Here is a 10,824-nt window from a genome sequence, read left to right on the forward strand (position 1 = left end):
CAATGTTCATTAAAGTGTCTGCTTCAGCCTTGTAATACGCAGTTTGTGAACAAAATTTTCTTTCCCCTTCATTCAACTCAGAGCAGGACACAGGGAAACTGGAGGCATCTGAAGCCTGTAGAATGCCTAATTTTTATAGACTTTTGTAAACTCAAAATGATCTGTTAATAATGCACTTATTCCCAAATGCATCCAGTAGATGCCTGTTACTGGAGCACCTCTTCAGGAGCAACAGCATGTGTCATAGCTCGTTCTATACACAGGGGCCTTCTGAAGAAGGAAAAACTGGAAGAATGAAATACTAAAGCCAGTTATTTGTCAAATTAGCCAGAGAAATATTTGGGGTTGCAAGACAATGAATATGAAGAAAAAATAATGAGAATTCCCAAGAGACATGAATACAGAAAGGGATGTGGTTTGACAAACAGATGAGTACATATCCAAATGGGGAACGGCATAAATTTAGTGATCTAATAGATCTGATTCAACCCAGACTTCAGTGATCTATTTTGCTGTGTCTGTCCCAAATGTTTGAGGGGACATACACACACACAAACATGTAAAAGTGTTTTCTAAGAAGAGGGGTGTTACAAAAAATTTCAAATCTGAATACAGGTTTATGTATTAGTCCACTTAACCATTTATATTTCCCCATTTGATTTTGTCCTTAAGTTTTATTTATGCCAGAGAATGTACACATGAATGGTCTGCGATTTTCCCATTGACACTAAGGTCATGATGGTCTCCCCTGAAATGACTGTCACATACTCTTTTTTTTACAAATCACGTTATGAGAAACTGTAATGATGCTTTTTAAGATGTCATGGTATGATATGTTAACAAGTATCTTGGCAAATCTAAATGGCAGTGTCACTGGCAAGATACTTCATAACAGCAACCCTGTACTGTCAGAGGATGGATCCTTCCTTCCTTCCTTCCTTCCTTCCTTCCTTCCTTCCTTCCTTCCTTCCTTCCTTCCTTCCTTCCTTCCTTCCTTCCTTCCTTCCTTCCTTCCTTCCTTCCTTCCTTCCTTCCTTCCTTCCTTCCTTCCTTCCTTCCTTCCTTCCTTCCTTCCTTCCTTCCTTCCTTCCTTCCTTCCTTCCTTCCTTCCTTCCTTCCTTCCTTCCTTCCTCCCTTCCTCCCTTCCTCCCTTCCTCCCTTCCTTCCCTTCCTTCCCTTCCTTCCCTTCCCTCCCTTCCTTCCCTTCCTTCCCTTCCTTCCCTTCCTTCCCTTCCTTCCCTTCCTTCCCTTCCTTCCCTTCCTTTCCTTCTTTTCCTTCCTTCCCTGCAGTTCCTTCCTGCAGTTCCTTCCTTCCTTCCTGCAGTTCCTGCAATAGCACCTTCCAAACCTGAGCATTAATACTCCCACAGAATTTTAGTGCAGAGTGACTTCACAGTACAGGTGCATCTCTCTGATAGGGAACCGTTTAAATGAAGATCTGTAAGTCTGAGGTAAACTGTATTATTTGGTAGAAAAATAGAAATAAATAGAAAAAAGCAGGTTTAAAATATGTTTGTCAAACACTGGTTACATCGTGGATTCCAGCCAGATGATTCATTGTCTCCATTTTTGCTTCTGTAATTCCCACAACTGCACCAAATATCTCAAAACCACTTCATTCTGGTTTTATACACATAAAAGGGATTGTCTCTCTAAGGAATCCTTTTTGTTTCAAGAAATCACACTAAAGCTTAATATTAGTAGTTACTGAAACACTTCTGAGTCCAGTTAAATCACAGAGCAAAAGAATTCAACATCTTATCTATAAGAGATCGCTCTGAACTGAAGCGACTGTAGATATACTCTACTGCTGTAGAGAAAAGATCCAACATCAGTCCAAGATCAAATTAGAGATAACATCATATCTGCATCTGGAAATAAAAGAAATAAAAATCTTTGAAGGGCAGGTGTAAATTGGATAAGCCCAAATCTTGTAAGACTAAGAGAATGCAAGAGATATTCAAAGTCAAGGGCCAAAATTTAGGGCTTGTATACCAGAAAAGTATCATATTATATATCATAACCACATGTGAGACAGCATTAGTTGGGAAGATTTGACTTCGGTGTTTAGTCAAAGAGTTGATATATTTAAAAAACAAAAGCAAGAAGAAATTCAAGTATACAACTGAATCAAATTTACCATTGTAGGAATATAGAAGTGATGGGTAGGGCAAAGTCCTATTGTGAATCTTGTATGTGAAAATGAAACTAGGAAATCTGTATTTTGTAGAGAAATCAAAGCCAGTGCTAGACATCACATGTATCATCGCAGGTATACGTGTAAATTTTAGTCCTATATGTCTACAATGGTGGTTTTTTTTGTGTTTAGAAACAGCAAATTCAGCTATAAATTGGAACAGTAAACTAGAGAAGCCAGTAAGATAGAAGTCTGAAACTCAGAATAAGAATAAATAAGTTTTCTTATCCTCTAACAGATAGAAATTCTGGAAGGGTAGAAGAAAGACAGGGGTCCTGCTGTGAGCATGAGGCAGGCTCCATAGATATCTGATGAAGGTAAATGCTAGTATACTAATGAACCATTTGTGCCTGAAGGACAGATTTTGGAAAAGTTTTTTATTATATTTAGCAGAATTCTATAGAGCCTGTAAGGATTCTGCTGACACCGAGTAGAGGATCTCAGCATCTTTATTCCATTCATGTCTTCATAAATCCACTGTTGAGACTAAAACAAATTACATACCTGAAAAAGACTTCATGAGCATTTTTTTGCAACTGGATGGGAGGATCAGTGGTACCTGTCTGTGTCTGTTTAATCTGTCCATGACAGCTTACAGTGCTGGCAGCTGCAACACACTAATTTTATGAAATCTGGGTTCATAAAAGGTTTCATGGTTACCTAGAACATTTCATTTATTAAAACAATTTATTTTAGAACATTTATCTACTATTCAACTCAGGTCTAATCTATCTTGGATCCTAAACAAGACATCATTTTGCTAGAAGTCCTTCCCCACTTGGTACCACACCAATAGAATATTTTTTCTATACTTCTAGACACTAGTAATAGAAATGTTGAGTGATGTACTGAGAACCAATCTTATAGGAAGTATAACACTAATATGGCAATAAGCAATTGACATTTCCTCAAAAATTCCCATCTTATCTAGATCCTGTGAATATCCTTATCCCTGGAGATAAGTAGAAGGATGACCTAAGAAGATGAAAAACTGTGGTCAGTTTTCTTGGTATGTCCAATAAGTAACTTTTCTATTACACTCATTAGGAGACTACTTTTTTTTTTTTTTAACCTGGTTTGCCTTTGAATACTCACATCTTTAATGAATTCTATCTTCTTACACCATAGAATCATAGTATTGTTCAGGTTGGAAAAGACCTCTAAGGTCATCCAGTCAAACCATTAACCCAGAACTGCCAAGTCCACCACCATAGCATGTCTCTAAGTGCTACATCTACACATCTTTTAAATACCTCTAGGGACAGTCACTCTACCACTTTCCTGGGAAGCCTGTTCCAGTGCTTGAGAGCCCTTTTAGTGAAGAAGTTTTTCCTAATATCCAATCTAAACTTCCCATGGTTCAAGTTGAGGCCATTTCCTCTTATCCTATTTCTTGCTGCTTGGGAGTGTTCCTTATAATGTGCATTTCAGTTTGATTCCAAACTTTTCCCATTTTTGGCCCAAAATTTTTGCTGCACTTCTATACTTGTATTTACTTTCTAAGTAAATTCTCCTTCTGTATACTTGATTTGAAATCTCCTGTTCAAATTTACATTCCAGTCAAATTTATGTTCTAGTGCTCTTGCTAGCTTCCCTCTGTGCTTGTGCTGTGATATTATGTCTGAAGCATCTGCTGGTTCTCCTTGACCATCTTTCTCTGTATCACTAGTACCACACTAGTGTCTTTTTTGAAATCTATTGGTTTTATTTGTGCTATCCCATCCCAAACATTTTAAACTCTACCATTCCACGGTAATGCTTATCTCAGTTCTCTGTTGATCGGTCCCTGTGGATCAGCTGTCCTGGCTACATCCCCTCCAATGCACGGCACAGAGATGTGAGGGTGCCATGGAGAAAATTAACTCCATCTCAGACAGAGCTAGTACACATATACAGGCATTCAAAAGGAAAAGAAAGGAAAATTACTTCTGATGTAATAGAGAAAATCAGACCACTGTTGCCTTTTATAAAAAATACAGTCTAATAGTATCCACATCCCACTTGGCTTGAATCTGAATTTTGTAACAGTGTCTTGAAAATTATCAGTGTATTCTACGTTCTTGGATAGAGATTAAGCTCACAAGCAAAAACATTCTAAATTCTACTTTTGACATTTATTAAGAGCCAAGGATATTACTGAAGTCCTGACATACATCCATCATCCTGGACATCCATCAGTCCTTAAATTGCTCAAAATCACTCTAATAAGATTCATGACTTACACCAGTATTGTAATTATTGGTGCTAATTTTCCTCAGACCTGCTATTGACAAAGTATATGGACCAAATTAACCTCTGCAATCAGTTAGATTCTCTCACTCAGTTTCTCTGAAGGTGGATGTGAACCGTGCTGTAATGTATCTCATAAATGGGCATTTGTCAGGAAGAGTTTGCAATTTAAGCACTGACTGACAGTTTTAGACTTAGAAAAATTGGAGCAGATCCATGGATTCAGTTTAAGTTTTTAAAGTAACAGTAATTGAGGTTCATAATTGTAGTATTGAGTATGGAGAGAAAAATAGAAGCATATGTGCACACAAACAGAACAGTTGTTCTTGAAGTCTTAGATCTGCTAAAGCAGTTACCTTGAACAAAAGTTAACAGCTATAGCTAGTAAGGCATTTTACAACCCCTTTGTCCTTCACTTAGTCCTGACTAGAGACAGGGAGAAGATACCAACTGATGTTACAGCTCAGTGGAAGAAAAGATCAGGTAGAATAAATAGCAGAAAATCTTCTCTCATTTTGTCTCAGTACAGAGCATATTCATACAAACAAAAATGTTGATTTTTTTGTTTGTTTGTTTGTTTGGTTTTGTTGTTTTGGTTTTTTTTCCCCAAAGCAAAAATAATAGAAGAAAGAATTCCAAGGCATTTCTGGAAAGCAAAACATCTTTTTAAAATCCTACAGGCTTCTTCCTAAATTATCCTTAAGAAAGCCTATCATCCAAAAGGAGGAAGTGTCTGTATATAGGCACTTTAACACATATATGCTTAAGTGATACATTCACAAGTAGCAGAATTTATGGCACTCCTCCAGTACTTCTGTTGACCTGGCTAACCCATCATTATACACTGTTCAGTTATTTCACAATAATTTTTTTTCCCTCAGAGGTTCTGGTCTACCAATAATAGAAAGCTTACAGGGTGATTTCTTTAGATAAGGGTTATATGGATTCTTTGGTTATATTTCACCTAAATTCATTAAGAAATACTTTTATAATTAAAACAGAACACTAGGCACAATCTTTTTGCAGAGCTAGCAGCAATGAGCTACTTAACCATAACTTTGATAACTGCTTCTCCTGCAGCTGTGCTTCAGTCTGCCTTTAAACTGTTAATGCAGGAATACATACATTCACTTTTGGTGACAGTATGAGAAATTGAATATATAAACCTGCTTTCAGCAGAGAATTTGCCATGAGGTTCTTAAGCCTTCATTGGCTATTTTGTAAGTTCAAGTAGCTTGTGAACAGAAAAATTCTTTCAAAGCCATTTTCCTGACTCTTACCCAATTGTTTAATGCCAAATGTAGTTCTAATCAATGTTGCAGCGGCCTCAGGGAGACAAAGAGTTACATTGTCCCACCCCAAACCCCTTGTGAAGGGCGGCCCAGGAGTTCTGATTGGGTTTGAGTCCCTGGGGGGTTCTCCCTTGGTGTGTTTCTAATGGTCCCTGACCCTGAACTCCACCCTCAAAGGTGGAAACCCTCGGTTCTGTCCCTCAAAAACCCCTGCTGTGCCTCTGTTCGGGGCTCTCTGTTCTGGACCTGAGTTTGTTCTCATGCTGAATAAATGGTTTCATGAACGGGAGCCCGTCTCGTTGGTGTTTCATGCTGGTCCCCAGAACCCTGCTGCTTCCCTGGACGAGATCCTGAGGTTGCAGGCTGCAACAAATGGTGAGAGAATGCGTGGCATCCAGGAGAACAGCAGGAGCGGCTCCATGGACACCTCGTAAGTCCCCGGCTGATGGCTTGAGAGCCGGCGAGACCCCCGCCTTGGAAAGGAGGACTCAAGAGTACCTGGCAGGGAGACTGGGTTGAGAGTGCCTCGGGCATGGGGGAAGTAAAGGGATTACGGAGGTGTGGGAGCCGAGACCAGACGCTGGGACAAGCACCTAACATCACCCAACGAGACGTATTATGGACGATTATGGACGATATCAACACTATGGACGATATCAACATTATGGACGATTAACATTATGGACGATTATGGACGGTATGGATCTTCCGGTGGACTGTTTCTGTCTTCTGTGAAGTTCCTTTTTTTTTTTTTTGGTGTATACCTCCCTGTACCTTCCCCTTTCCTCTGTTCCTAAGGGCAGGACAAAGGGTGAAAAAAGCCAAGATGGCTCGGGGTTGCTGCCGTCTGCCCGCCGTTCCGTGTCCTCCTTTACCCCCTGTCTCTCCATATTCCCCGTTCCCTGTCCGGGAAAGTCTGTCCCGGACCCCCCTCCCCATCCCAAGATGGCGCCGGCCACGCGGTCTGGGATCCCTTGTTTCCCGCCTTGCTCCTTCTTTTCCGGCCCCAAACCTTCCCTTCCCGAACCTCCCAGTAACTCCTGCTTGGCCCCATCCCTTTGTTCGGTGCTCCACCCCTGGGGGCTGTGCCTGTTCCATGGTGGGCAACACCTCCTCCGGGGAAATCGAAACTGTAACCGAGCTCCCAAAGCCAGTGTCACACTGAGATCATCTAAAGGGCGACGCCCACATGGGAGCCGGAGCCGAAGCTGGAGATCGAAGAATTCTGCCCCTCGTGAGAGGAGATCTAAGAGCTGCACCCTTCCTAACAGAGAATCCTAAAGTGGAAGAGACTGAACTAAAAAACCATTATGTTTGTATTAAGTACCATCACCGTTTAATTTGCCCGGCGTAGTCCGAGATTTAAGTGTTTGTTTTCAATTTTGTTTTTTCTGTTTGCTTAATGTGTTTTGTTATTGAGCTATTGGTGTCCCACAAAGCAAAGTGGGTGCTCTGTGGAAGAGGTGAGATTTTAAGGTGTATGTTTGGAAACGTTTTAAGCTCCTAATTAAAATTTGAAAAAAAAAAAAAAAAAAAAAAGGAGCAGATGTTGCAGCGGCCTCAGGGAGACAAAGAGTTACATTGTCCCACCCCAAACCCCTTGTGAAGGGCGGCCCAGGAGTTCTGATTGGGTTTGAGTCCCTGGGGGGTTCTCCCTTGGTGTGTTTCTAATGGTCCCTGACCCTGAACTCCACCCTCAAAGGTGGAAACCCTCGGTTCTGTCCCTCAAAAACCCCTGCTGTGCCTCTGTTCGGGGCTCTCTGTTCTGGACCTGAGTTTGTTCTCATGCTGAATAAATGGTTTCATGAACGGGAGCCCGTCTCGTTGGTGTTTCATGCTGGTCCCCAGAACCCTGCTGCTTCCCTGAACGAGATCCTGAGGTTGCAGGCTGCAACAAATCAACTTCATTTTTTACCCCCTTTTTCATACCTGAAATCTAAAGAAAATGAGGACAACAGCAGGAAGAATTCATTATATACATATTAGTGCTCTGAAGTCAGGAAACAGGATTAATCATACCCAAAATACCCAGAAGAAAGTGTGTTTATAATCCCTGTACATTCTCATTAGCCACTTGAAACCAGTCTCTGGAAATCTCTAATTGGGGAAGAAATTCTATACAAAATCTTTGCCCCTGAATTGACTGAATCAGGGCTCTAGGGGAAAAACAACATGATTAGCTTTGGCAGTTAGACTCAGCTGAAAGTCTGACTAAGAAAACAGATTCCCTTAAAGAATATTGCTGCTCTTGGCCTAACTCAAAGCACACCTCAAAGTGTGGTATGGATGTCCCTACAGAAATTATGAATCTCATCCAGTGTGATTTTGAGTACAAGGAAAAGGGCTCAGAGGTTGATTTTTGCCTTTCTGTTCCTATGAGGGTCACAATAATCAGTTACTTATTAACAACTTTCTCCTTATTTTAGCATAGACTTCAAGTATCCAAATCCTGAGGGGGGATTTCCTAGTTTCTAAGAAGAAACCTTTCCCTGTTTTTTTCCTCTCTAATATGCTAGTTCTTATGGTTTGTTCTCTTGTAGCAATCTCTTTATCTGACTAGACTGTAACTAGGAAATTTAAGAGGGGAAAACTGCACGGAATGAATTTGACTGCATAGATAGACTTGGAAACTATCTCCATTCTCCAGCAACTCTCTGCTGAGTTCTGTAGCTTTTGTGCTCAGAACAAGAAAACTAGAAAAATGAATGTCACTGAACACACCTTTTGTGATGGCTTTGTTGGCCTGACAGAAAAGGGAAAAGCTACTGAAATTATCTAAATGGAACCAACCTAAGTCCAGGGAGTGCAGCACCAACCTTGTCCTGTTCTAGTCTGCTGCTCTGTTTTGCCTTCACAGTGGTGGCAAAACACATCAGAAGCTGTGGAGGAAGAACTGGAGAGGAGATTGTGAAGGACAAAGTTGAGTGAGTCCAACACAAGTTAACAGTGCAAATGCTCCATATGGATTAATAATGGTGAAGTGGGATGTTTTTAAAGAATCCTGCTGGGATGAAAGAGTTGTGTACAGTGGGTAAAGTCAAGGTAAGGACAAAAACTGAAAAAATGTAATCTCTGAAGCTGAACAAAAGCAGATCTGGGACCCAGGACCAACTTAGAAAGTTTGTGCATAAAACTGGTGCCTGGAAAAAAAAAACTAAAAAAACCTAAAGGCACAGCAAAGGTACAGAGAATACTTCCATTAGCTCTCTTATAATGTGAAAATTGGAATAGCTATATATTCTGGCCAGGCAAATGTATGCAAATGTATGTAAATGCCATGCAGATTGTATCTTCAGCTTTTTTGATGCCCAGTGTAGTCAGGTCTATAATATAGTTATCCAGAGGAATCAGTGAATTCTTGCTGGTGAGGCAGAAGCATTTGGGTATGGATGGAGATCAAGTAGTTTTTCTTCCAATTCTACTTTAATGACTGAAGCAGAGTGGATAACTCTCTGAATTAGGCCATGTGCTAACTGGAAATCATCTGTAAAAAGGATCAGAGAAGCCATGTATCTATGCATTGAAATAAAGGGATATATGTCTTCTACTAGGAATTCTAACTATGAGACAGTTGCTATAAATCACAGTTTAATTTTTGTGATTCATATAAGGAGTCACCAGGGATTTGGGGAAAATCTATCCAGAGTTGAGTATCTCTGTCTTGTAAAATTAGCTAATATATATATTACATTAATTAAAAAAAAAAATTTTACAAGCAGATAGTACATACTGGGCAGTGCAAACCATCATTCTCTACTCTACACTGTATTTCTATTCAATTATTTTATATTTATGTTTATTACCTGAGCTTTCACATTGTGTATGGCTTTTTGATGAGTTCTGAAAAGACAACTGAATGCCAGCATCTGCCCTTCAACAGACAAAGAGGCTCAAAGACAGGAGAGGGAAGAAGATAACAGCGACTACTGTTTGTGGAACATTCCCAAGCATTTTTTTGTAAATAGTTGCTCAAATGAATGAGCTGTAATTAACTATTCACATCCTTTTTGTGTTTGCTTTCCACAAATATTCCAGCATATTGGTTTATTGGCATGAATGATCAATGCAGTGATGACTTTGCATTTGTAATTATTATTATTTTTACTAGCAGGCAGATTCTGAGAGATATTCTCAACCAATTAGGAAAAAACCACATGACTGATATGTCCAATAGCAAAAATCCCTTCTGAATTTCTAATATCAGATACTTTGATTAAACTGCCATCCAATAACCTGCATATGAAAAATATTTATAGAAATTATTTAACAAAAAATCAGTTGATTGTATGTGAAAATTACAAATAGGAAACGAAGCAAAAGGCCCCTCATCACAATTATTGTGTACCCAGTTCTGTTGCTGATATATGACTTTCTCTAGTATTTCAGCTATATAATCACATTTTATAGAAACCTGAACTGCCCAGCAACTGGGTGACTCAAGGTAATTCAGTGGCTGTATTTCACCACTACATCCAGAAAGTAAAGTGCAACCAACAGTTAAGTTCAGCCCTGATGGTATCAGGGAAGTCTGAGTTAAGCTGGAACATGCTATTTCACCTTGGCTGAATCTTCATCATCTTATCTGTATCTAACAGGTCCCCCACCAAATGACAGAAAAAGTTGAGATGCTGGACTGAGAAGCAGTGGTTCCATGTGTGAAACAAGCTTTGCATTGGTGAATTTATAATAAAACATTCCGTTTTCTGTTCTACTTACAGAGCAGTGTCTCAGAGAAGGAATTGCAGTGCCCCATTTTGGAGGATATGTTTTCCTAGGTAACAGCAGCACATTGCAGTTTCCCCTGGTGGTGCAGCATATCCCACGAGCAGCTCCCTGTAATAGTCCCATTTCAGACTACTGAACACCACACATCAAGGGAGTTTCAGCTAAATTCTGTAAGTGCTGGATTTATGAAGTTTTAGTTTGCCCCTCTCATTGTCAAATCTGTAGCTGTCTCAGGAAGTTCTGTCACGTCTACCTTCTCTTTATTATGGAACAGCAGTATTCTCCCAATTGTTAAGGTTGCACCTAGCTTTTAAAGTCCTATATTTGCCCTTCTTTAACTTTGGCTTAGAAATTGGTTGGCCTTAAAATTTCCATACTTTG

Source organism: Poecile atricapillus, chromosome 4 (genome assembly GCF_030490865.1).
Source record: "Poecile atricapillus isolate bPoeAtr1 chromosome 4, bPoeAtr1.hap1, whole genome shotgun sequence".
Classification (NCBI taxonomy): Eukaryota; Metazoa; Chordata; class Aves; order Passeriformes; family Paridae; genus Poecile; species Poecile atricapillus.